General features: G+C 44.2%; 1 protein-coding gene across 2 annotated transcripts in view; it reads left to right on the top strand.

Moving 5' to 3' along the window:
• The window catches only part of LOC144892213 (uncharacterized), a 108,848-nt gene extending 87,644 nt beyond the window's left edge, over positions 1–21,204 (top strand). Inside the window, exons 1-3 of one of the 2 annotated variants that reach the window (XR_013623420.1) lie at positions 1,713–1,747; positions 20,617–20,757; positions 20,887–21,204. The gene's annotated coding sequence lies outside the window, so the exon portion shown is untranslated. Of the gene's footprint in view, positions 1–1,712; positions 1,748–20,616; positions 20,758–20,886 lie in introns of those variants that run through there. The other variant, XR_013623419.1, reaches the window with a different exon arrangement.
• Positions 21,205–24,579: the final 3,375 nt, after the last annotated feature.

A 24,579-nucleotide genomic window follows, 5' to 3' on the forward strand; every position in this document is an offset into this window, starting at 1 on the left:
AAAATAATTAAATAAATAAATAAACAAACTTACCTCCATTGATAAGAGGTTTGAGTCCAGTTCATCAATCTGGAGGTTGAGTTCTACACAGGTAGTAGGACTCCAAGGGATACCAAAATTATCCCATTTCATGTCAGCACTGTTGTCCATTCTCAAGTGAAGCAGAAAGCGTGTTTGAAAAAGCCTGTGTGATCGGTGCCTTTTATAAGAAGGATTGGGTGTCATTTCCTGTGGAAATTCCCTTGGTAAGTCTGGGCATGTCAAACTGAAAATGATGAAATGTTTCAACAGAAAATGATGTAATGTTTCAACAGAAAATGATGTAATGTTTCAACAGAAAATGATGTAATGTTTCAACAGAAAATGATGTAATGTTTCAACAGAAAATGATGTAATGTTTCAACAGAAAATGATGTAATGTCTTAACTGAAAATGATACAATGGCACAGAGTTTTTCAAGTGGACGGGACTTAACAAAATGGGTGGGGTTTAACAAAAAGTGGGCGGGGCTTAGGGAAAAAGTGGGCAGGCGTAAGAAAAAGTGGGCGGGGCTTAGTGGGAAAGTGGACGGGGCTTAAGAAAAAGGGGGGGGGGGGTTAGGGATTTTAACGGGCTACCGCCGCCTTTTTTACTACTATATAAATGATAGAACCAAGTATCAACCAAACTAAAGAGTGGAGAAAACAACAACCTTGGTATTTAAACGGTAAACATAATGAGTGTGAGAAATATCAAATAAGTCTTATTGAAGAAATAACTGGTGAAAAAGTTCACAAGACTGATAAACGTATTCATTTGTTAAGTGGGGTAATGGAGGGCGGGAAGAAAAATATATTAGAGTGGAGTGAGAACTTTGATGGATACCAGCCTGGTATATATTACAACTTTAAGATGGTATGTGGACCCGGAGGAGGACAAACGAGAGCCCTCCGTGAAACATACCATTTTATTCTTGCTCAGATAAAAAATAAAGATGATGTTCAATTTATAAATATCCTAGATGGAGATGAGTTCCAAAGGAGAATGGGGGATTTTTAAAAGTTAGAAAGAGATAATATATTTATAGGCTCATTAGTAGAGTGGTCTAAGGGACTACATTAAGGGGGGGTAGGAATAGGGGTGTTTCGGGAAAATGAAGAAAAGTGAGGGTGAGAGGAAAATTTACATGTAAGTGAATGGAGATTTTGGAGTGTCCCAGTAACAACATTTATCATCTACTGACGCCGCACACTTCAACAACAAAGAGCAAACCAAACTAAATGTCTGAGGTTTAAATAAGACAGGTTACTCCAAGATCCTCTCTGACGATGTTCTAATCATTTGCACTTGAGCTGGTGCACCTGATTCTAATTTTAAGTATATGAAGGAGTGATAAATGTCGGGGTGTACTTACTTTTTCCACATGTGAAATTTGCATTTATGTTTATTTAAATTATACAATGGACTACAAAATGTAAATGTTTCATGATATTTGTTATATTATATCACCTTTATCTATCAATAGTGTTGAAATTAAGATCAAATAGCTGTATGTTGAAATATGTTGAAAAATTCAAAACTTTACATGGGGTGTACTTACTTTTTCAAGTGACTGTATGCACATCGATCATTGATCGTGAACCGGAAAATATAATAAACGACTTAAATTTAGCGACTCGAAAGGTTCTTTATCAACAACGTATTTTCTCGTGCTTCTGCTGCCTTGTCTGCAAGGTGTATAAATCGAAGTCCCAAGTGCGAATCACAGGTGAGCCCGTCCTGAGGTAATTAGCGATTGGGAACGATTCAGAACCTGTGGGTAAATAACCCTTGGTAATTTCCCCAACAGTTTTCTGGACGACAGACTGCCGGTCGGGGACGTGTATTGCAGCGCAATACTCAGAATGCTTGTTTTCTATCTCATTTCAATGTCAGTGACCTTCGTTTAGACATTTGAAGGTCACAAAGGTCAAATTTTCAAAGTTGTCGGAATCAAACCGAATTTTCGAAATCAAACCAAAGAATACCGCTCGCTCGTGAACCATCGTCGTCTCCTGACTTGTGTTCTGATTATTATTATTATTATTTTTACCTCTGCAACCAAAGGTGTACGGAGGTTATGTTTTCACCCCTGTCTCTCTGTTTCTTGTCAAAAAAACATTTTTTGACAAGTATATTGATAACTCCGGTTTGTGTGTTTGCCTGTCCGCTCACGTATACTTGCCGACGGGTCACAATTTTGAATCGTTCTTCACGAAACTTCACCAAATGGTAGAGTTGGTGGTCTGACAGAAACCGATTTATTTTTGAGGTCGAAGGTCAAAAGTCAACAAAGGCCAAAGATCAACCACTTTTTTTCAAATTTCTAAAGTCCTCAATTGTCATCTGATTGACTTGAAATTTGAATGGGATATGCACATCAGCTGACTGAATTCAACCTCCATCTATTTTCAAGGTCAACATCAGGCAAAGGTCAACAACCTTTACAAACCTCTAAAATCTTCAATTTTCATCTGATTTATTTGAATTTGCATGGCATTTTCATGTCAGCTTGCTGAATTCAACCACCAACTATTTTTGAGATCAGTGTAGGTCAAAATGTCAAAATAGGCCAGATTTCTAAAATTTTCAATTTTCATCCGATTTAACGTAAAATTTGAAGTCGATTCACATATCAGGTCACTGAATTCAACCACCAATTATTTTTGAGGTCAAAAAGATACTCCACTGAATGCCATTCCATTTTATTATATTGTATTATTAGAGACATGCACACACAACAGGCATTTTAAGGCCATTTTCCCTGCTGTAGTAGGGGTTAGCCTTTCGGGCCCCATGACAATCTTCTCCAACAGTTGTTTTTGTTGTGGAGAGGATTCTTGAGAAAGTATATTGAGGGTTTTCCAGATGGTGCTTTCGGAGAGACATGGTGAGGGTGTGAGATTTGTCATGATTGAACGACGTGAGAGGATTTTCCAGAGCATCGGAAAGATCATTAATTAAGATCAGAAAAAGCACAGGGCCCAGAACACTGCCTTGAGGAATAGAAGGGGAACAAACACCAGAAACAGATTTGACCAGACGACTGCAGGATTTGGAGGAAGGTGACAGGTTTGAGAGTTCAGTCTTGAGAGTAGATAGCCGGATACTTTGTTATATTTTGCCAAGTGTCGCTCTGTGAGTGATTTTTCGCTCATATGACTCATTTTTCACTCTGCGAGTGATTGTTTGTTTGTCTGAACAAGATATCTGAAAAAATTGTGGACGGATTTGGACGACATTTGACAGAGAGGTAGCGTATGTGACAAGGATGAAATGATTAGATTTTGGGGAGATCCGAATCCGGATCCGGCTTGTAGAATTTTAAAAGTGATTCTTCACCATTTGAAGATGGGGCCAAAACCGATATGCAGCACGATATCTCAAAATGTTATGGACGGATTTGGACTAAACTTGGTGGACAGGTTGGGTGTGTGACAAGGACGAATCGATTCGATTTGGGTGAAGATCTGAATATGGTTTCGGATAAGAGAAATATATTCTTTTTAAGTGATTCTTCACTCTTGAGAGATCAGGTGAAAAGCGATATTTGAAAATATTTTAAACATGATATTTTAAAAAGTTGTGGATGAGTCATGGCAAAACTTGGGGGATGAGTTGTTTTGGTGACGAGAACAAACCGATTGGATTTTCGTTCATGTCCGAATCCAGATCCAGCCTATCAGTGGGACACAAAACATAAACTGTTCAGCCTGGCGGACGTGCAATGCATTCAGAAAGTATTCAGACCCCTTCACTGTTTCACATTTTGTTATGTTGCAGCCTTATGCTGAAATCGTTTAAATTCATTTTTTTCCCTCCTCAATCTACACTCAATACCTCATAATGACAAAGAGAAAACAGGATTTTAGAAAGTTTTGCAAATTTATTAAAAAGAAAAACTGAAATATCATATTGACATAAGTATTCAGATCCTTTGCGATGACACTTGAAATTTAGCTCAGGTGCCTCCCATTTCTCTTGATCATCTTTGAGATGTTTCTACACCTTGATTGGAGTCCACCTGTGGTAAATTCAATTGATTGGACATGATTTGGAAAGGCACACACCTGTCTATATAAGGTCTCATAGCTGACAACGCATATCAGAGCAAAAACCAAGCCATGAGGTCGAAGGAACTGCCTGCAGAGCTCAGCGACAGGATTGTGTCGAGGCACAGATCTGGGGAAGCCTACAAAAAAAATTCTGCTGCATTAAAGGTTCCTAAGAGCACAGTGGCCTCCATAATTCTTAAATGGAAAAAGTTTGGAACAACGAGGACTCTTCCTCGAGCTGGCCGCCCGGCCAAACTGAGCAATCGGGGGAGAAGGGCCTTGGTAAGAGAGGTGACCAAGAACCCGATGGTCACTCTGGCTGAGCTCCAGAGATCCTGTGTGGAGATGGGAGAAATTTCCAGAAGGACAACCATCACTGCAACACTCCACCGATCTGGGCTTTATGGCAGAGTGGCCAGACGGAAGCCTCTCCTCAGTGAAAGACATGAAAGCCTGCTTGGAATTTGCAAAAAAGCACCGAAAGGACTCTCAAACTGTGAGAAACAAGATTCTGTGGTCTGATGAAACCAAGATTGAACTGTTTGGCCTCAATGCTAAGCATCATGTCTGGAGGAACCAGGCACCGCTCATCACCTGCCCAATACCATCCCAACGGTGAAGCATGGTGGTGGCAGCATCATGCTGTGGGGGTGTTTTTCAGCAGCAGGGACTGGGGGACTGGTCAGGGTTGAGGGAACAATGAACGGAGCAAAGTACAGAGATATCCTCAATGAAAACCTGAAACAGAGCGCTCAGGACCTCAGACTGGGCCGAAGGTTCACCTTCCAACAGGGCAATGACCCGAAGCACACAGCCAAGACAACGCAGAAGTGGCTTCGGGACAACTCTGTGAAGGTCATTGAGTGGCCCAGCCAGAGCCTTGACTTGAACCCAATCGAACATCTCTGGAGAGACCTGAAAATGGCTGTCCACCAACGGTCCCCATCCAATGTGACAGAGCTTGAGAGGATCTGCAGAGAAGAATGGCAGAAAATCCCGTGACTCATTTGGGCTGACATCTGTCAATTTCCCGACCCGGATCTCAGTTAACGGTACATCATCTCTTCTTGACTTGGTTATGACTAACTTCTCTGCAAATGTCTGCTGTTCTTCTTCTCCAATCAGTTCATATGATCATATGGCTGTTAAAGTGGACATCTCTGGGCCATTTTCAGAGAGCCTCCTCATCACTGATGTCTAGCATTTCACTCAGGCCGACTGGCGTGGTTTTCACCAGCCACCAATTTTTTATTTTTTATTTTTTTTATTTTTATTTTTGCACACAATCGAGGCTCGTGAAAGAGCTAACATTTATCACACAAACAAACCAAACAGACAAACAAGCAAAGTATGTAAAAGGGGGAGCGGTAGACAAGATGGGGAGAGAAGGGGAAGCACATAAACACAACATTTGAGATCAGGGACATCGGGAATGTGTGGGTGGGAGAGGGCTTGGGGGGAGGCGGCGTGGGAAGGGGGGAGGGGTGGGAGAAGTATAAACACCAGGACACCAAGGACTTCCAGGAAAGAAGTTGGTATTTCAAAAAAGTGGATTTGGGGTGAAATTAGCGGGGGCAGAAAAGATCAAGGTTTTGGATGGGGGAAGACAAGAGATGGTGGTGAACAGCTGTTTCAAAGACCTTGAGGGAGGAGTGGGATTGAAGAGAGTGAGGAAGTTTGTTCCAGAGGCAGGACAAAAGAGGAATGAAGGAGTGAAGGTGAGCAGAGAGTCTTGATTTTGGCAGTTTAACCATAATAGGGTTGCAGACAGATCTTGTGCGACCTGTAGGACTATTTGGGGGACAGAGCCCAGAGAGAGCTGGGGGAGCAAGGCCGGAGAGGAGTCGGTAGAAGACAGAAAGACCACCAACCTGCCTGCAGTGAGTAAATGAAAGGCCCTCGGAAGTAGCTTCATCGCGGGAGATTCCAATGATTCTGAACGCTTTGGTTTCAACAGCGTGAAGACGAGCTTGATGTGAGGCAGGAGCACCAGCCCAGAGGGGAGAGCAGTATTCCATTGTGCTGTGGATGAAAGCCTTGTATGTGGTGAGGAGCTCAGGTGTGCCAAGGAAGGACTTCACACGACGGAGGATGCCCAGTCGGCGGCTGGCTTTGGAGGCCAGATTTGAAATGTGGTTTTGCCAGGAAAGATCATGGCAGATAGTGAGACCCAAAAGCTTGAGTGACAGAACTTCTTGGAGAGGATTATTCAGAAAGTGGATGGGAGGGTTGTCCAGTCGGTCTTTTCGGAGAGACATAGTAAGAGTGTGAGATTTGCCAGGATTGAAAGACATGTTCCACTTGTTTGACCAGTCTGGCACCCCGCCCTGCTCACCAAACTCTCCTCTTGCAGTATCCATGGAAATATCCACGCATGGCTTGCAGACTTCCTCTCCGGTCGGAGTAAACGTGTGGCTCTGAATGGAATTCTCTCATCTCCCCTTCCTGTCGAGGCTTGAGTTCCTCAAGGCATTGTTCTGAGCCCTGTGCGATTTCTGGTCTTCATCAATAAATCTCTCTGACTGGAAAATCCTCTCTATCTTTATGCTGATGACTCCACCCTCTGCCGCTCCATATCTCAACCCTCAGATAGGCAGGCAGCAGCCTCTTCACTGTCTGCAGACCTGGATAAAATCACAAACTGGTTAAACAAGTGGAACATGTCTTTCAATCCTGACAAATCGCACACCCTCACAAAGTCTCTCCATAAATACAGTCTGGAAAACCATCTACTTTCTCAACTAAAACCTCTGCTTCCTCAACAATCCTCCTGAAGAGGTTCTGTCAATCGAGCTTTTGGGTCTCACGATCTGCCATGATCTTTCCTGGGAAAACCACATTTCCAAGCTGGCCTCCAAAGCCAGGCACCGACTGGGCATCCTCCAGCGTGCGAAGTCCTTCCTTGGCACCTCTGAGCTCCTCACCACATACAAAGCTTTCATTATGTCAACATCTAAGTTCAGGTATCTTCTTCTTCACCATCAACTGTTGTTCATCCTGTCAATTGAACTGTCTTCCAACATAGCAAGTCTGACTGGGATGCCTTGCGTTCTTTGCTAGCCCATGTTCACTGGAACTCATTCCTTTGTCACAACCCATCTGAAACTGCCAAGGAAGTCACTGACTGGATCCTTGTTGGTGCGGAGCTCTTTCTCCCTTCTCGGACCTACCAAGTGAAACCACACTTAGTACAGGCATTTTACGAAAAATAGCTGTGCAACCTCACACAAATTGCAAAAAAACAAAACGAATTTTGATTCCTGTATATGTCTTCTATCACATGAAAAAAGTCTGAAGGAATCGTCTGGGGGGGAAATTATGAAAATCATCAATGTTTAACCCTACCAAAAACTGATTTTTTTTTGGCCACAAATCAGTGTTCTTGCATGGTTGTTCAAATGACTTATGAGTATATACCATGCTTAATGTGTGGTGAAGAGGATTTAAATCGATGAAGAATTCAAGTTTATAAAGAAATTCAGAACGTGGCATCATCATCATCATATGGCATCATCATCATCATATGGCATCATCATCATCATATGGCGGCATCATCATCATATGGCAGCATCATCATCATATGGCATCATCATCATATGGCATCATCATCATATGGCATCATCATCATCATCATATGGCATCATCATCATCATATGGCATCATCATCATCATCATCATATGGCATCGTCATCATCATATGGCATCATCATCATCATCATATGGCATCATCATCACCATCATATGGCATCATCATCATATGGCATCATCATCATATGGCATCATCATCATCATCATATGGCATCATCACCATATGGCATCATCAGCATCATCATATGGCATCATCATCATATGGCATCATCATATGGCATCATCATCATCATATGGCATCATCATCATCATATGGCATCATCATCATCATATGGCATCATCATCATATGGCAGCATCATCATCATCATCATATGGCATCATCATCATCATCCTCATCATCATCATATGGCATCATCATCATCATATGGCATCAGCATCATATGGCATCATCATCACCATCATCATCATCATATGGCATCATCATCATATGGCATCATCATAATCACCATCATCATAATCACCATCATCATATGGCATCATCATCATCATATGGCATCATCAGCATCATATGGCATCATCATCATCATCATATGACATCATCATCATCATCATCATATGGCATCATCATCATCATCATATGGCATCATCATCATCATCATCATATGGCATCATCATCATCATATGGCATCATCATCATCATCATCATATGGCATCATCATCATCATCATCATCATATGGCATCTGTAGCGAGTTCGTGCAGCCAGATCCCCTGCAGTTTCCACAAGCTGGAGTACACTCAATGTTATTTTTCTTGCATGTGCATCTCAGGGTGCTGCAGTCAACCTGACAGTTGCACCTGATCACCTGCAGCAGCTTATCAGGAGCAGGAGCTAGGGCTGTCTGGAATGGCACAAGCCCCTCATCGCACTCCTGCCACCCCCACTCAGTCGGACGAAGTCCATCTGCCGATCCCTTCCATTCTTGAACTTGCAGGTACACACGCAGGTTGTGGTACATTGCTGCTCCTGCTGTTGGTGGCAACATCTGTGGTTGGACGGGAGATGAGCTTGAAGCCACCTTCTCACAGAAGCGCTGATGACGGAGGAAGTCCAAGATGTCAGTGGGTTTTCCATTGTAGAGGATCACCAATGCTTTTGCTCCTGCATCTGCGACATCCAGCTTGGAAGCAAAAGGTGTGTCAAACACCTTGGCCTGGTCACGGAATGCGCTGCTTGCTTTGAATCGCTTGAGAGACGCTCCCTTTCCTATTCCATGGAGGAGAGATGTTGTGTCGCATCCAAGAACTGCATGTATAAAGAGCACGTGCTTGCATATGTCTGGACCAAGTCGTTGTTTTGTAGCTTTGATGTTCCAAATGCGAGGCTTCTTTCTGTTATTTTTTGGCTCAGGACAAAAGAAGATGTCATGGGATTCCAGACTTGCATGGTAGATGAGGAGGATGAGGTCTGTGTCATCACCAACTAGCTCAGTGTTGGTGGCAGCAGCAGACTGCACGGCCTTCTGCACAATCAGGAGGTCAGCATCCCCTGAAGCATGGTGCGTCTCACAGTTTTTTTTTCTGCAGCTCTTCACTCAGCATGAAAATGAATCGCTGCTTATGCTGTTTGTTTGCAAGGAACTGCTCCTTCTTCATTGTAAGAGGCATGTCAGCTGCAAACGTCACAGTTGCGCCAGCATTTCTTTTCGATCGTCTCTGGTGTGTCATGTCCTTTGTGTTGGTGCTCTCATAATCATCGAACACGACAATGGCATTTCCATACCTCTTCGTCACATATTCTGTGTACTGGTGACAGATGTCTTTGTATGTTGCTCTGCGAGACCATGGGATGCATTGAAGAAGTGCTCCTCCATCCAAGACATACTGGGTGTCATCATTGGGGATAATTGCAGGAACATCAGATCCGAGGAGATCCCTGATGGCACCAGCAAGGGCTGGCTTGTGTGCTTCTCTGAGAAAAAGAGAGGAATCAAAGAGCGCTGGTGGATAGCTGCATAGTTCATGCTTGAAGGCTGACTCTAGTTCATCAGCTTTTTGCGCAACTGTAATTAGTCTCTGGAAGAGAAGCTGTGGGTCAACCTGGACTTGATCACTATCAATCTTGACAGACGACTTCATGCCGAATGTGACTGCTTGGTCTTTCTTCTTGAAGGTGTACTCAGCTGTTGTTCTTTCATCCATTGACCTTAATATCGATTCCCCAACCGACTGAGCTGAATCGACGTTAACAGTTGGGTGGGCATGGACTCCAGTGGCAAGCTCCGCAGACTTGAGTCATTGCTGAATGGATTTCGCTCTTGTAGATACTCGAGAACTGACAGAGTGTCCTTCCAGTCACGGGCTTGTCTTGCTGTGGTCATGGCCTTGTTTTGTTCGCCGGTGTTGTAGTTCACCCCTGTGAGCTCCTGCATTGCCTGGTTTACTTCTGCACAGGCAGGCATCGAAAGCAACCATAGCAGACGTTGTTGCTCCGTTATTCCTCGACCACGTGTGAGCCCTCTGCTGGTCTTCAGACTTCTCATCAGCTTTAGGCCTTCCAAGCTTTGCTCTCTTGGAGATTTCCGTGTTCATCTGCTGAGCCATGGGTATCTGCTTCTTTGTGTGGAAATTGACGCTGCAAGTTTGATGGTACACTGCATCCGCATCATGCAGGTCATGAACATGCAGAATTCGCGCCTTGACAGTACCTGGCCAATCATCTGCTCGTTCGCGACATGTTGCCAGGAGCGTTTCTTTGAATTCAATGGTCTTGACTTGAAGAACTTGCTGCTTCTTCCTCTTTCTTCCAAACGTTGCTGGTCTACCACAAAAAAGGCAATCAGTCTGGAAAGAGAACCTCTCCTCAGATGACCTAAGTACTTGTCTGTCATTGCTTGTGCTTGGCTTTGACTCTTCTTGCTTGGTGTCCTTGGCTATCTGTTGTGGGTGACAGTATGTGCGGCGACAGTCTTTGTGTACCTTTTCTCCAGGCACAGTGTGAATGCTGTCTTTTCTTGCGTTGCTGGCCTGGTTGATGGCAGAACTTCCCTTTTCTCCAAGAGTTGATGCCGTTGACCCTCTCTCGTCTATAGATTTTTTGCAGATGGCACACACTTCAGATACCTCCATGGCTGAAAACAGAAACCACTATCTACACTTCGTAAACAGCAAACCCTTCATATTATCACAACTGAAAGATGCCCATTGCAAAAAAATATAACATGGAAAAATATTGCTCTTACTACTACTGCACGCTTTCTTACTCGGAACTTAACACTACTTGTTTTACAAATTTTTGTTTTACTTAAAACGAAATCTTTTCAGAAGATATACAAGAATATCCTTTTTGACTCCAATAAAGAATAAGCATGACCTCTAATCATCAAAATAAGATCAGAAGCAGATTCTCCACTGCTAAAAAAAAAAAATACATAGATGCATTATGCATTATTCTTATCTTGTTGTCCCACAATGACCTTGATGGTGACCTCATAGAGTTTCTGTGACCTTATATCACCAAAATAAGATCAGAATTTGATTCCTCGACCTCAAAAACCCATAAAAAGTGGTCTTACTCATGATTGTTTTGCTTTTGATTTTTTTAATAACAATTGTCGATTAGACGGATAGCGGCCATATTGGATTTTGCCGATTTGAGAACTTCCCCCCAGAGGATCTCTGAAGACTTTTTTGGGGTCAAAGAGGATATATTCAGGGACACAAAACAAGTGAGCGAGTTTTTGTTGCAATTAGTGTGAGGTCTTAAATACAAAATGCCTGCACGATCACAGCCGTGGTTCACTCCGGCTTGTCATCGCAATCACTTTTTCAAACAGTATGATTGTGTTGGTTCGAGTGAGGCACATCATTTGTTTCACCTTACGAACAACCACTCCAAACGTGTATGAGAGAATGCCAAGCGACAGTATGCAGAATCTGTTTGTCATTCTATGTCAAATAAACATCTCGGTTCTCGAGATTTTTGGAGAATTGCTCATAGCATTCTCAACCATAATCAATCATCGATTCCTGTCCTCTTCAATTGCCCTGAAGTGCTTTCTTCTTTTGATAAAGTCGACCTCTTTGCTGAGCATTTTGCTGCAAACTCCACACTTGAAGACCACAGACAAACATTGCCTCTTTGTCTTTCCCATCTTGACACCAGGCTTTCCACTGTCATCAGCACATGCAGGAAAGTTGCTAAGATTATTCAAAGTCTTGACATTTCAAAATCGACTGCACCAGATAGAATCCCTGCAATTGCTTCGAAGATGTGTTCACTTGATCTGTCTTCTGTTCTCTCAAAACTGGATTGCTTTTGCATGTCAGTTTGTGTTTCCACTTAGCTGAAATCAGGCTTCTGTCGTCCCTGTCTTTAACGGCTCAGGTGAGTAATCAGATCTTTCCTACTAACTATCGGCCTGTTAGCCTTCTACCCATTATCAGCAAAGTGTTTGAATCCTTGATAAATCGACAACTCATGACTCATCTGGAAACCCGCAACATCCAAAATGATGTTCAGCATGGCTTTAGACATTAAAGGTCGACTGGTTGGCTGAACATGTAAATTCAATTCCCAGCATTCAATGACTGGAAATGTGAATCGGGCTTTGGATCGTCGTGGAGAAGCCAGGGTTGTTGCTCTTGACATCTCCAAGGCTAAATTATATGGCATTTCTGGAAAATTGCTTGGTACAATCTCTGACTTCCTTGCAAATTGTCAAAGCTCTGTGGTACATGAGGGACAGCAAGTAATCACCTGTCCATAACACATATGTAAGGTATCTGTGTCTCGTTCAACATCAACTTGTTTTCCAACCCCGTCTCTGGATTCTTCACCTTTGCAGGAACTCCCTGTTATCCCTCTGTTTGGAATGGATATCAGCTCAAACCTCAGCTCAGAAATGTACATCTCTTGTTGAGCTAAAAGCACCTCCCAGCACCTTGAAGCTTATTTCGTTGCCAGTGATACCTTTCTCAAGCTGCTATGCTCCATCTACACAAGGCCACTGTATGTCCTGTCATGGAGTATCATTGCCATATTTGGGCTGGTGCTCCAGCCTGTTACCTATCTCTTCTTGACAGAAGCCAGCGCCGTGCTGCCATTTTGGTGGGACAGGGATTGACATCATCCCTGGAACCTCTCTCAATCTGCCGCTCTATTGCTTCCTTGAGCCCTTTCTACAGATATTACAACGGAATGTGCTCTGAGGGTCTATCAGGTTGTTCCACCTGAGCACACGTTCAGTTGCTCAACATGTTTGGCAGTTCGTTCACTATAATTTGGCAGTTCATACAGTTCATACATTATACAATTCCCATCCATACACTATAACTGTCCCAAGGAGTAAGACTATAACGTATAAGGTATTCTTCTGGTTTTTTCCCCCCTGCACAGCATCACTCTGGAACACGTTGCCTGCATCCTGCTTTCCCCTCCATCCCAACCTCCCGCAATTCAAGAGGAATGTCAAAAGATTCCTCCTTTCTGTCTCATGTGTAATATCTCTACTTTCCTTTGTGTAGGCCTCACCTCGAGTGGCCTTGAAGGCTTTGTTGCAGGGCGATATCTCATTTAAAAAAATATACGTGGGTGTGCATTGAGGGTACGTACCTCAGTTGGCACTGCCAAACCGTGCGGCACCAAAAGGAAACACGTTTTTAGCTGCGACGAGCAGCTCGATGAGAGCACCGCATTGTTGCTGTTGTTGTTGTTGTTGTTGTGGTGCCTTTTTAGCTGCGACGAGCAGCTCTGTGGGAGGACCGCGTTGTTGTTGTTGTGCCTTTTTGAATAGCGCATGCGCATACACTCGGTGTGTGTCCCCGGTGTGTACCCCGGGTTTAGAATAGGTACACCGTATCCCTGCGTGTCGTAAGAGGCGACTAAAAGGGTTGGCGTCAGGAAGGGCATCCGGCCACAAAAACATTGCTTCAAGAAGAGAACCATGCCAATGACAACTACATGTGGGCAGGGTACAGCCCGAAGTACCCCCGTGGGGGACCCCAATCTCTCTCGTCAAAACTCAAGGTGGGGAACCCGATCGAAGCAAGGGTGGAAATCACTCCTTTTATGACGACGAAACGTCTGATGCCCGACGTGGAGATCGGTTTCTGAGGTTTGGGACATGGAATGTAGGGACAATGACAGGGAGATCAGGAGAAGTGGTGGAAGTATTGGTCAGAAGAAGAGTGGACATATGTTGTGTGCAATAGACGAGATGGAAGGGAAGTGGTGTGAGAATGGTGGAGGGTAGGCAGGGACAGAAATACAAGTTTGTGTGGCAAGGGTGCCCAGAAGGTGTGAATGGTGTTGGTATCCTGTTTTCTGAGGAGTTTGCAGACAGTGTGGTGAGTGTGACTAGAGTGAGTGAAAGGTTGATGATGGTGAAAATGATGATTGGAAAGCTCTTGGTGAACGTCATCTCGGGATATGCTCTGCAGGTTGGACGGAGCGATGAAGAGAAGGACACGTTCTGGTGTGCAATAGAGAAGCTGATTGAAAACGTGAAAGATGAGGAAGTTGTTGTGGTAGGAGGAGACCTAAATCGACATGTGGGAAGGAGTATGGATGGTTTTGAGGGAGTTAATGGGGGTTCCGGATATGGTGTGAGAAATGGAGAAGGTGAAAGGATTTTGGAGTTTGCTGATGCATCTGATTTGTTGATTTTTAATACTCAGTTCCAGAAAGAGGATAAAAAGCTTGTTGCATACACATCAGGTGGGTCGACGACAACCGTTGACTACCTGCTGGTGCATAGGTGAGATAGTGGGCACCTCCGGGGACACAAAGGTGATTCCGAGGGAGGAGGCTGTTTCACAGCACCACTTGGTTGTTTGCGACATAAGGGTGAAAGGTGCGAGGAGAGCTCGGCGGGTGAAGTACCAACCGAGAATGAAGGTGTGGAGGTTGAAAGAGGTGACAGTGAGGCAGGCATTAATAGAGAGGCTGAGTATGGTAGAGGATGATGTGGTGGAGCTTGAAAGTGGTTGGATATCAATGAAAGATTGTCTGTTGGTAGCCGTTGGTGATGTATGTGGATGGACAAAAGGACCACGGAGGCACACGGAAACATGGTGGTGGGATGATGAAGTTAGAAAGAAGATTGACGAGAAGAGGAAGAATTTCAAGGAGTGGCAGAAGGCTCTGGGTATGGGCGCAGAAAAGGCAGAGCATGAAAGTTATAAGGCAGCCAAGAAGGCTGCAAAGAAAGAGGTAGCAAAGGTGCAGGAAGGAGGCATGTAAGAAAATGTTCGGAGAACGCTTGGATTTGGAAGAGGGTCAGAGAGCGGTATTCAGGATTGCAAAGCAGATAGCGAAAGAGAGGTGTGTTGTGATGGGGGTGAGTTGCTTGAAGGATGAAATGGGACAACTCGTTGTGGACCCAGATGGAATTAAAGGAAGATGGAAGAGATATATGGAAATGCTGTTGAATGCAGAGAATCAATGGGATGGCAACATAGAGAGTAACCCAGTTTTAGGACCAGCAGAGAAGATAAACGAGAAGGAAGTTGAGGAAGCGATAAAAGCAATGAAGAGAAGAAAGGCGGGAGGGCCGACGGGAGTTGTGGGAGATATGATGAAGGCAGCGGGAAGTTGGGGTGTGAAGAGAATGGCAGAGATCTGCAATCTGGTGGTGAAAGAAGGCCACATTCCAGTGGATTGGGAACGGAGTACCCTCGTCCCTCTATACAAGGGGAAAGGTGACCCTCTGGAGTGTGGCTCGTATCGAGCGATAAAGTTATTGGAGCATGGAATGAAGGTGTTGGAGAGGAGGAGAAGAAAGAAATGAGATTGATGAAATGCAGTTTGGATTCATGCCAAGAAGAGGAACGACAGACGTGCTTTTTATTGTGAGGCAGTTGCAGGAGAAGTACATGGAGAAGAGGAAGAAGTTGTTTCTTAGGTTTGTTGATCTGGAGAAAGCATTCGATGGGGTTCTACGTGAAGTAGTGACAGGGGCATTGAGGAAGTTAGGAGTGGAGGAATGGTTGACCAGAGTAGTGATGTCAATGTACAAAAGCGCACACAGCTGCAAGGATGAAGGACGGGAACAGTGGTGAGTTTGAGGTGAAGGTGGGAGTGCATCAGGGGTCTGAACAAAGTCCACTACTATTTGTAGCTGTGATGGAGGTGCTGGCTCGGAATGTAAAGGAGGGTTTACTGTGGGAGTTGTTGTATGCAGATGATCTGGTGTTGATTGCAGAAAGTATGGATGGACTGAAGGAGAAGATGAACAAGCGGAAGGAATGTATGGAGACAAAAGGTCTGAAGGTCAGTATCGGAAAAACGAAGGCGATGGCAAGTGGCAAAGCATGTGGTGAGGTGGAAAGAACTGGGGAGTGGCCGTGTCCTGTGTGCAGGAAGGGTGTCGGAGTGAATTCCATTCAATGTACAATGTGTGCTGAGTGGGTTCATCAAAAATGTAGTTGTTTGAGATGGTCATTAACCAGTGTGGCAGCTACATTCAAGTGTAAGGTGTGCACAGAGGGAGCTGCAGACGGAGGAAATGTTGAGTTGGATCTTGGAGATGGCGTGAAGCTGGAAGGTGTGAAAACATTTTGTTACCTCGGAGACATGCTGAATGGAGACGGTGGATCAGACTCGGCAACGGTTGCGAGAGTGAGATGTGCATGGAAGAAGTTTCGGGAACTGAGTGGCGTGCTGTTCTTTACTTGCTGTTCAACAGCATTTCCATATATCTCTTCCATCTTCCTTTAATTCCACCTGGGTCCACAACAATTTGTCCCACTTCATCCTTCAAGCAACTCACCCCAATCACATCACACCTCTCTTTTGCTATCTGCTTCGCAATCCTGAATACCTCTCTCTGACCCTCTTCCGAATCCAAGCGTTCTCCAAACATTTCCCTTGATGCCTCCTGTGCCTTTGCTGCCTCTTTCTTTGCAGCCTTCTTGGCTGCCTTATAACTTTCAGGCTCTGCCTCCGTACCCTTCACCTTCTGCCACTCCTTGAACTTCTTCCTCTTCTCGTCAATCCTCTTTCCAACTTCATCTTCCCACCACCATGTTTCCGAGTGCCTCGGTGGTCCTTTTGTCCATCCACATACCTCACCAACGGCTCCCAACAGACAATCTTTCATTGACATCCAACCACTTTCAAGCTCAACCACATCATCCTCTGCCACACTCGGCGTCTCTTTTAATGCCTCCCTCACTGTCACCTCTTTCAACCTCCACACCTTTATTCTCGGTTGGCTGAAACCAAAGCTTTCAGAATCATTGGAATATCCTGCGATGAAGCTAACTCCGAGGGCCTTTCACTCACTCACCGCAGGCAGGTTGGTGTTCTTTCTGTTTTCTACCGACTCCTCTCCCGCCTTGCTCCCCCAGCTTTCTCTGTGCTCTGTCCCCCAAATATTCCCACAGGTCGCACAAGATCTGCCAGCAACACTCTTTTGGTTAAACTGCCAAAATCTAGGCTCTATGCTCACCTTCACTCCTCTTTTCTCCTGCCTCTGGAACAAACTCCCCCACTCCCTTCAATCCCATGCCTCCCTCCAGGTCTTTAAAACAGCTGTTCACCACCATCTCTTATCTTCCCCCATCCAAAACCTTGATCTTTTCTACCCCCACTAATTCATCCCAGATACACTTTTATGAAATTCCAACTTCTTTCCTGGAAGTCCTTGCAGGGTCCATATGTTTTACACCTCTCCCATCTCCCCCCAAACCCTCTCCCTCCCACACTTCTCTCGATGTACCTGCTCTCAAATGTTGTGTTTGTGCCCTTCCCCCTCTGTCCCCATCTTGTCTACCGCTCCCCTTATTTTGTGTTTTATGTGTCGGTTTGACTTTTCGTGTGATTAATGTTAGTTTTTTCGCGAGCCTCGATCTTGTATGCAAAAAAAAAAAAAAAACCCTCAAAACCGTCTATACTCCTTCCCACATGTCCATTTAGGTCTCCCCCGACCACAACAACTTCCTCATCTTTCACGTTTTCCATCAGCTTCTCCATTGCACACCAGAAAAAAACCACACGGATAGTCTAGGAATGTTAACAATGGCATAAATGAGCTTGGATCAGCTGAGTGGAGGATTTGTTGTCCCCCTATCATGTGACAAGATCTTCTTATTTTTTTGTATACTGAATCGAGGCTCGTGAAAGAGCTAACATTTATTTCACAAACAAATCAACCAGACAAACAAAATATACAAAAAGAGGGAGCGGAAGACAAGATGGGGAGAGAAGGGGAAGCACACAACCACAACATTTGAGAGCAGAGAGAAGTGTGGGAGGGAGAGGGCTTGGGGGCAGGAGGCGTAGGAAGGGGGGGCGGGGGGGGTGGGAGAAGTATAAAACACAAGGGGACCGAAATTAGCAGGGGTAGAAAAGATCAAGGTTTTGGATGGGGGAGGATAAGAGATGGTGGTGAACAGCTGTTTTAAAGACCTGGAGGGTGGAGTGGGATTGAAGAGAGTGATGGAGTTTGTTCCAGAGGCGGGAGAAAAGAGGAATGAAGGGGTGATGGTGAGTAGAAAGTCTTGATTTTGGCAGTTTAACCATAAGAGGGTTGCAGGCAGATCTTGTGCGACCTGTAGGAATATTTGGGGGACAGAGCCCAGAGAGGGCTGGGGGGGCAAGGCCAGAGAGGAGTCGGTAGAAGACAGAAAGACCACCAACCTGCCTGCGGTGAGTGAGTGAAAGGCCCTTGGAGTTAGCTTCATCGCGGGAGATTCCAATGATTCTGAACGCTTTGGTTTCAACAGCGTGAAGACGGGCTAGGTGTGAGGCAGGAGCACCACACCAGAGGGAAGAGCAGTATTCCATAGAGCTGCGGATGAAAGCCTTGTATGTGGTGAGGAGCTCAGGTGTGCCAAGGAAGGACTTCGCACGACGGAGGATGCCCAGTCGGCGACTGGCGTTGGAGGCCAGATTTGAAATGTGGTTTTCCCAGGAAAGATCATGGCAAATAGTGAGACCCAAAAGCTTGAGTGCCAGAACTTCTTGGAGAGGATTATTCAGAAAGTGGATGGGAGGGTTTTCCAGTCGGTCTTTTCGGAGAGACATCGTAAGAGTGTGAGATTTATCAGGATTGAAAGACATGTTCCATTTGTTTGCCCAGTCTGTGATTTTGTCCAGGTCTGCAGAGAGTGAGGAGGCTGCAGACTGCTGATCTGAGGGATGAGGAATGGAGCGACAGAGAGTAGAGTTGTCAGCAAAGAGAGAGAGAGGATTTTCAAGAGAGTCAGAGAGATCATTGATGAAGACCAGAAAAAGCACCGGGCCCAGAACACTACCTTGGGGAACTCCAGCCTGAACAGGAAGAGGAGATGAGAGAAACCCATTCAGGGCCACACGTTGACTACGACCAGAGAGGAAGTCCGTCAGCCATGCGTGGAGATTTCCATGGATACCAAAGGAGGAGAGTTTGGTGAGCAGAGCAGGGTGCCAGACTGTATCGAAGGCACGTGAAATGTCAAGGGAGACGGCTCTAATTTCCTGTTTGGCATTGAGGACCTCCATCCATTGTTGAGAAAGCAGAAGCAGCATGTCCAGAGTAGAGTGACCAGGTCTGAAACCAAATTGATGATCAGAGATCAAGCCATTGGAGAAGAGGAAAGATTTCATATCTGAAGCAATGATGGATTCCATGACTTGGCTGATTGGTCTGTAGTTGCTGGGATCTGTTTTTGCACGTTTTTTGTGCAAAGCGGTGATGTTGGCTGATTTCCAAGCAGATAGCAGATGACCTTGAGCAAAAGAGAGGGTGAAGAGAACAGAAAGAGGGAGTGAAAGAGCGGAAGCACATGATTTTAGGACCCGTGGACTGATGCCGTCAGGACCAGTTGCAGAATCAGAGTCGAGGGTTGACAGAAACTTTTCCACCTTGTCAGGAGGAAAGGACACAGAGTCCAGGAGCAGCTGGGTACGACTGGGTATGGTGGGTACAGAGAGGGATGGGTTTGGGACACAAGATTTAGAGGCAAACACAGAGTTGAGGCATTCAGCTTTTTCACGTGCGGAGTCAGCCGTTAAGCCGTTTGAGGTGAGGGAGGGGATGGAGGGGGAACAAACACCAGAAACAGATTTGACCAGACGCCACCAGGATTTGGAAGAGGGAGACAGATAAGAGAGTTTGTTCTTGAGAACGGTGAGATATTGTTTCCTGGCTCTCCTGAGGGTGGACACACACTTGTTTCGGGCTTTGTGAAAGGAAATGAGATTTCCTTCCGTTGGATTTGCTTTCCAGGAGACGAAAGCAAGTTGTTTCAGGGCAACAGCCTCACCACAAGATTCCGTGTACCATGGACGGGAGGAAGGGTATGACAACTGAAGACGAGATGGGATAAATCTCTGCATGAGAGAGAGCAGTTTGCTTTGAAAGAATTCCCAGGATGAGTTGATGTCAGAGGCGGTAGAGATGGGAGACCAGTCCAGATGATTGATGGCTGCTTGAAGACCGTGCCAGTTGGCCTGAGTGAAATGCCAGACTCGTCGACGCTGAGGAGGCTCTCTGAGAATGGTCAGAGAGATGTCCACTTTTCTTCATCACTCTGACCGACCTGTGGAGCATATCCCGAGATGACGTTCACCAAGAGCTTTCCAATCATTTTCCTTTCACTCACTCTCGTCACACTCACCACACTGTTGACAAATTCCTCAGAAATCGGGACACTAACACCATGCACGCCTTCTGGGCGCCCTTGCCACACAAACGTGTATTTCTGTATAATACTTGAACACAAATCGCCTTCTTATTTCCAATAATCTCCAGTTTAGCAGTACTTGGACATGTTAAATAGGGTGGTGTATAAGGGTGATGCAGAAGACTGCTTCAATTGGACTTAACATCCGGAATTTTGATTTCACAATCTTTAACTTCATTACTATGTTTAAATTGAAGTATACATTCCATGGCGTAACGTGTTCAATGAACTCCCGAGATGGTTCTCACTCATTTCCCTGCAAAATACTGACACTGATTTATACACAGGTGATGTCTATCCTGTAAATGTGGAAGGCAAACAACATGACAACGATTCATCTGTCACAGAAGATTGAAAATGTGCTTCTACAAAGGAAGGTTCAGATGATATTGACATGACAAACGGAAGTGCTTCCTGTTTTGCAACTGGTGAGTGGAAACATAAAAAAAGAACATAAAGCCTTTTGTATGGAGAAAATATAAAAATTTCCAGAAAAGTGTTAAATATTTTGCATTTTGATTTTGACAAAAAAGAAAACTTGTTTTTTGTTTCTGTAGAACAATCAAGAAGTAATATGGGACAAATAAGGTCCATTGGCAGCTTGACAGTGAGGAAGAAGCCTTTTTTGAAGAAACAATCACGAGATCAAGTCTCGCTTCCTGTAAAATACAAATACTTGTCTGGGCCTCGCAACACCAAGATTAATATGAAATTAAACAAACACAGAAAGTTTCAAGAAAAGCGAATATGTTATCAGTGTAATGTGTGCAGAAAGGATTTTGCTTCAACGAGTAAAATCAAAATACACATGAGGATCCACACTGGAAAACGTCCTCACAAATGCTCTGTATGTGATAAAGGTTTCTCTGCAAACAGCCATTTGAAATTACATATGAGGGTCCACACAGGAGAGCAACCACACAAATGTTCGATATGTGATAAAGGTTTCTCTCAAAACAGCCATTTGAAATTGCATATGATGGTCCATACAGGAGAGCGACCTCACAAATGTTCGATATGTGATAAAGGTTTCTCTCAAAACAGCGATTTGAAATTGCATATGAGGGTCCATACAGGAGAGCGACCACACAAATGTTCGATATGTGATAAAGGTTTCTCTCAAAACAGCAATTTGAAATTGCATATGAGGGTCCATACAGGAGAGCGACCTTACAAATGTTCGATATGTGATAAAGGTTTCTCTCAAAACAGCGATTTGAAATTGCATATGAGGGTCCACACAGGAGAGCGACCACACAAATGTTCGATATGTGATAAAGGTTTCTCTGCAAACAGCCATTTGAAATTACATATGAGGATCCATACAGGAGTGCGACCACACAAATGTTCGATATGTGATAAAGGTTTCTCTCAAAACAGCCATTTGAAATTGCATATGAGGGTCCATACAGGAGAGCGACCTTACAAATGTTCGATATGTGATAAAGGTTTCTCTGCAAACAGCCATTTGAAATTACATATGAGGATCCATACAGGAGTGCGACCACACAAATGTTCGATATGTGATAAAGGTTTCTCTCAAAACAGCCATTTGAAATTGCATATGAGGGTCCATACAGGAGAGCGACCTTACAAATGTTCGATATGTGATAAAGGTTTCTCTCAAAACAGCGATTTGAAATTACATATGATGATCCATACAGGAGAGCGACCACACAAATGTTCGATATGTGATAAAGGTTTCTCTCAAAACAGCGATTTGAAATTGCATATGATGATCCATACAGGAGAGCGACCTTACAAATGTTCGATATGTGATAAAGGTTTCTCTCAAAACAGCGATTTGAAATTACATATGATGATCCATACAGGAGAGCGACCACACAAATGTTCGATATGTGATAAAGGTTTCTCTCAAAACAGCGATTTGAAATTGCATATGATGATCCATACAGGAGAGCGACCACACAAATGTTCGATATGTGATAAAGGTTTCTCTCAAAACAGCGATTTGAAATTACATATGATGATCCATACAGGAGAGCGACCTTACAAATGTTCGATATGTGATAAAGGTTTCTCTCAAAACAGCGATTTGAAATTGCATATGAGGGTCCATACAGGAGAGCGACCTTACTCCTGCTCGATATGTGATGAAGGTTTTTCTCAAAACAGCAATTTGAAATTACATATGAGGATCCATACAGGAGAGCGACCTTACACCTGCTCGATATGTGATAAAGGTTTCTCTCAAAATAGCAATTTGAAAAGGCATATGAGGATCCATACAGGAGAGGTGAAATCTGAAATACCAAGATCTGAAAAATGACGTCAAGAGGATATGAAGATTGAAGAAACCTGAAATTGTACCAGTGCTAGTCGGAGCAACAGGAAATCCGGATGTTCAAGAAAAACCCAACTGAGCACTTAAAAAGCATTCTGGGTAATATCACGACAAACATGCATCAGGTGGAGGCTGTCAAAAGTTCAGTGAGGATTCTAAAACGAGCCCTTGGAACAAAGCATTCTGGGGAATATCACGACAAACATGCAACAGGTGGAGGCTGTCAAATGTTCAGTGAGGATTCTAAAACGAGCCCTTGGAACAAAGCATCCTGGGGAATATCACGACAAACATGCATCAGGTGGAGGCTGTCAAAGGTTCAGTGAGGATTCTAAAACGAGCCCTTGGAACAAAGCATTCTGGGGAATATCACGACAAACATGCAACAGGTGGAGGCTGTCAAAGGTTCAGTGAGGATTCTAAAACGAGCCCTTGGAACAAAACCATGAGAACGAAGTTTCACAAACTGGTTCATGAATAATGATCCTTCACCGAAAAAGGAGGTGGAGATTTTGAGTTCTGGGAGAACTTTCTCCCACCTCCTAAAACCCGCATGTGGAGATGACAACCAACGAGAGCGTCCCTTACAAATGTTCTATTTGTGATAAGGATTTTATTTCAAAACGGAGCTTGAACTTCCAGAGCGCAACCCACCTGGAGTGCTCGCGTAAAAAAGTGCTCTGAGTGTGGGAAGGGATTTGCTGATAAAAGGTTTGTTAAATTCACGTGGCGTTACCTGTACGAGGTTGTTCGTCCCCCGCCCCCCCCCCCCCTCCCCTACTTTGTGAGCACAACTCAGAGTATCACCTGTATCCAGAATGTCCACAACAATGATTGCACACTGGTGCCAAAAGACAACAAGAATCTCAAAATGCGAAGCCCATCCACGTCCACTCAACTCAAACTGCAGTTAAAGAAAATGACAGATTTTTAAGAAAATGTAAAACTTATTAATTTGATTCTCCATATTCTCATCACAGCGGATTGTTGAAAATTTGAAGCCAAAATCTCAAATGGTAACAAAACTGAATCTCTCAACATCATCTTATATCTCTCACTGTTCTTCTTCCAGGGCCTTCCTTCGGTTGCCAATTTGTAATTATTGTCTCTGTCCTTCCCATGTTTCCAGCCAAGTTCCATTTGAGTTTTTTGATCGTGACCAGTGTCTCGAAAATTTGTTTTCTCTCTGATTTAATTGTTTTTCTGGTCCCTTTTGGTTGTGCTCAGATGGAATCTTTCCATGGTGGTTTGGACATCAATTTTAACTCGATCTTTGCTGTCGTCCATGTTTCATTGCCATGTGTGATATGGGGAGAACACCCTTGTTGTAAAATTGTTCATCAGAAGAAGACTCCTGCCCATGTTTTTCATGAAACTTGAATTTATGAAGTGTGTCACAATAAAGAGAGGTCCTCAAAGTACAAATGCCCTGTCTGTTATTGTGAATATGTAATGGGTGCATGATCAATTTATATTGTCAGTCAGTGGAGAGTTTGGAGTTGTCCACATCCCCATGAGTAATCCTGATCAAACCGAGAGTTGTTCACCAAACCAGGTGAAAGCCTTGCAGAGATAGCATTTACCATCATAGCTTGACTGCACTTCATCCCATCACTCATTGATCTCGAGCAGCTGTTTCACAGGTCCCAACGTGGAAAGCCACACAGCTAGTTGCTCCCACATTTTTCTCAACATCAATGGTAAAGCATTGTTAATGGAGGGAATACCTTTGAACACAGAACGTAAACGTATTTTAAACAGTATCACGGTATTTTGACCCAATTTCAATTGTTGCTCGAAGACAGGGCAGCATGTATGTACAATCACACTGACAATCATAAGACTTCAAACAAACAAAAACAATATACCTATTTTGGGGGGCAACCCCCTCTCCCATGCCCCACCCTACCCGATTTTTATAATGCCTTGAACAAACCTTGGTGTA

This window comes from Myxine glutinosa, chromosome 5, assembly GCF_964187855.1.
Source record: "Myxine glutinosa chromosome 5, kmMyxGlut1.1, whole genome shotgun sequence".
NCBI classification, from domain to species: domain Eukaryota; kingdom Metazoa; phylum Chordata; class Myxini; order Myxiniformes; family Myxinidae; genus Myxine; species Myxine glutinosa.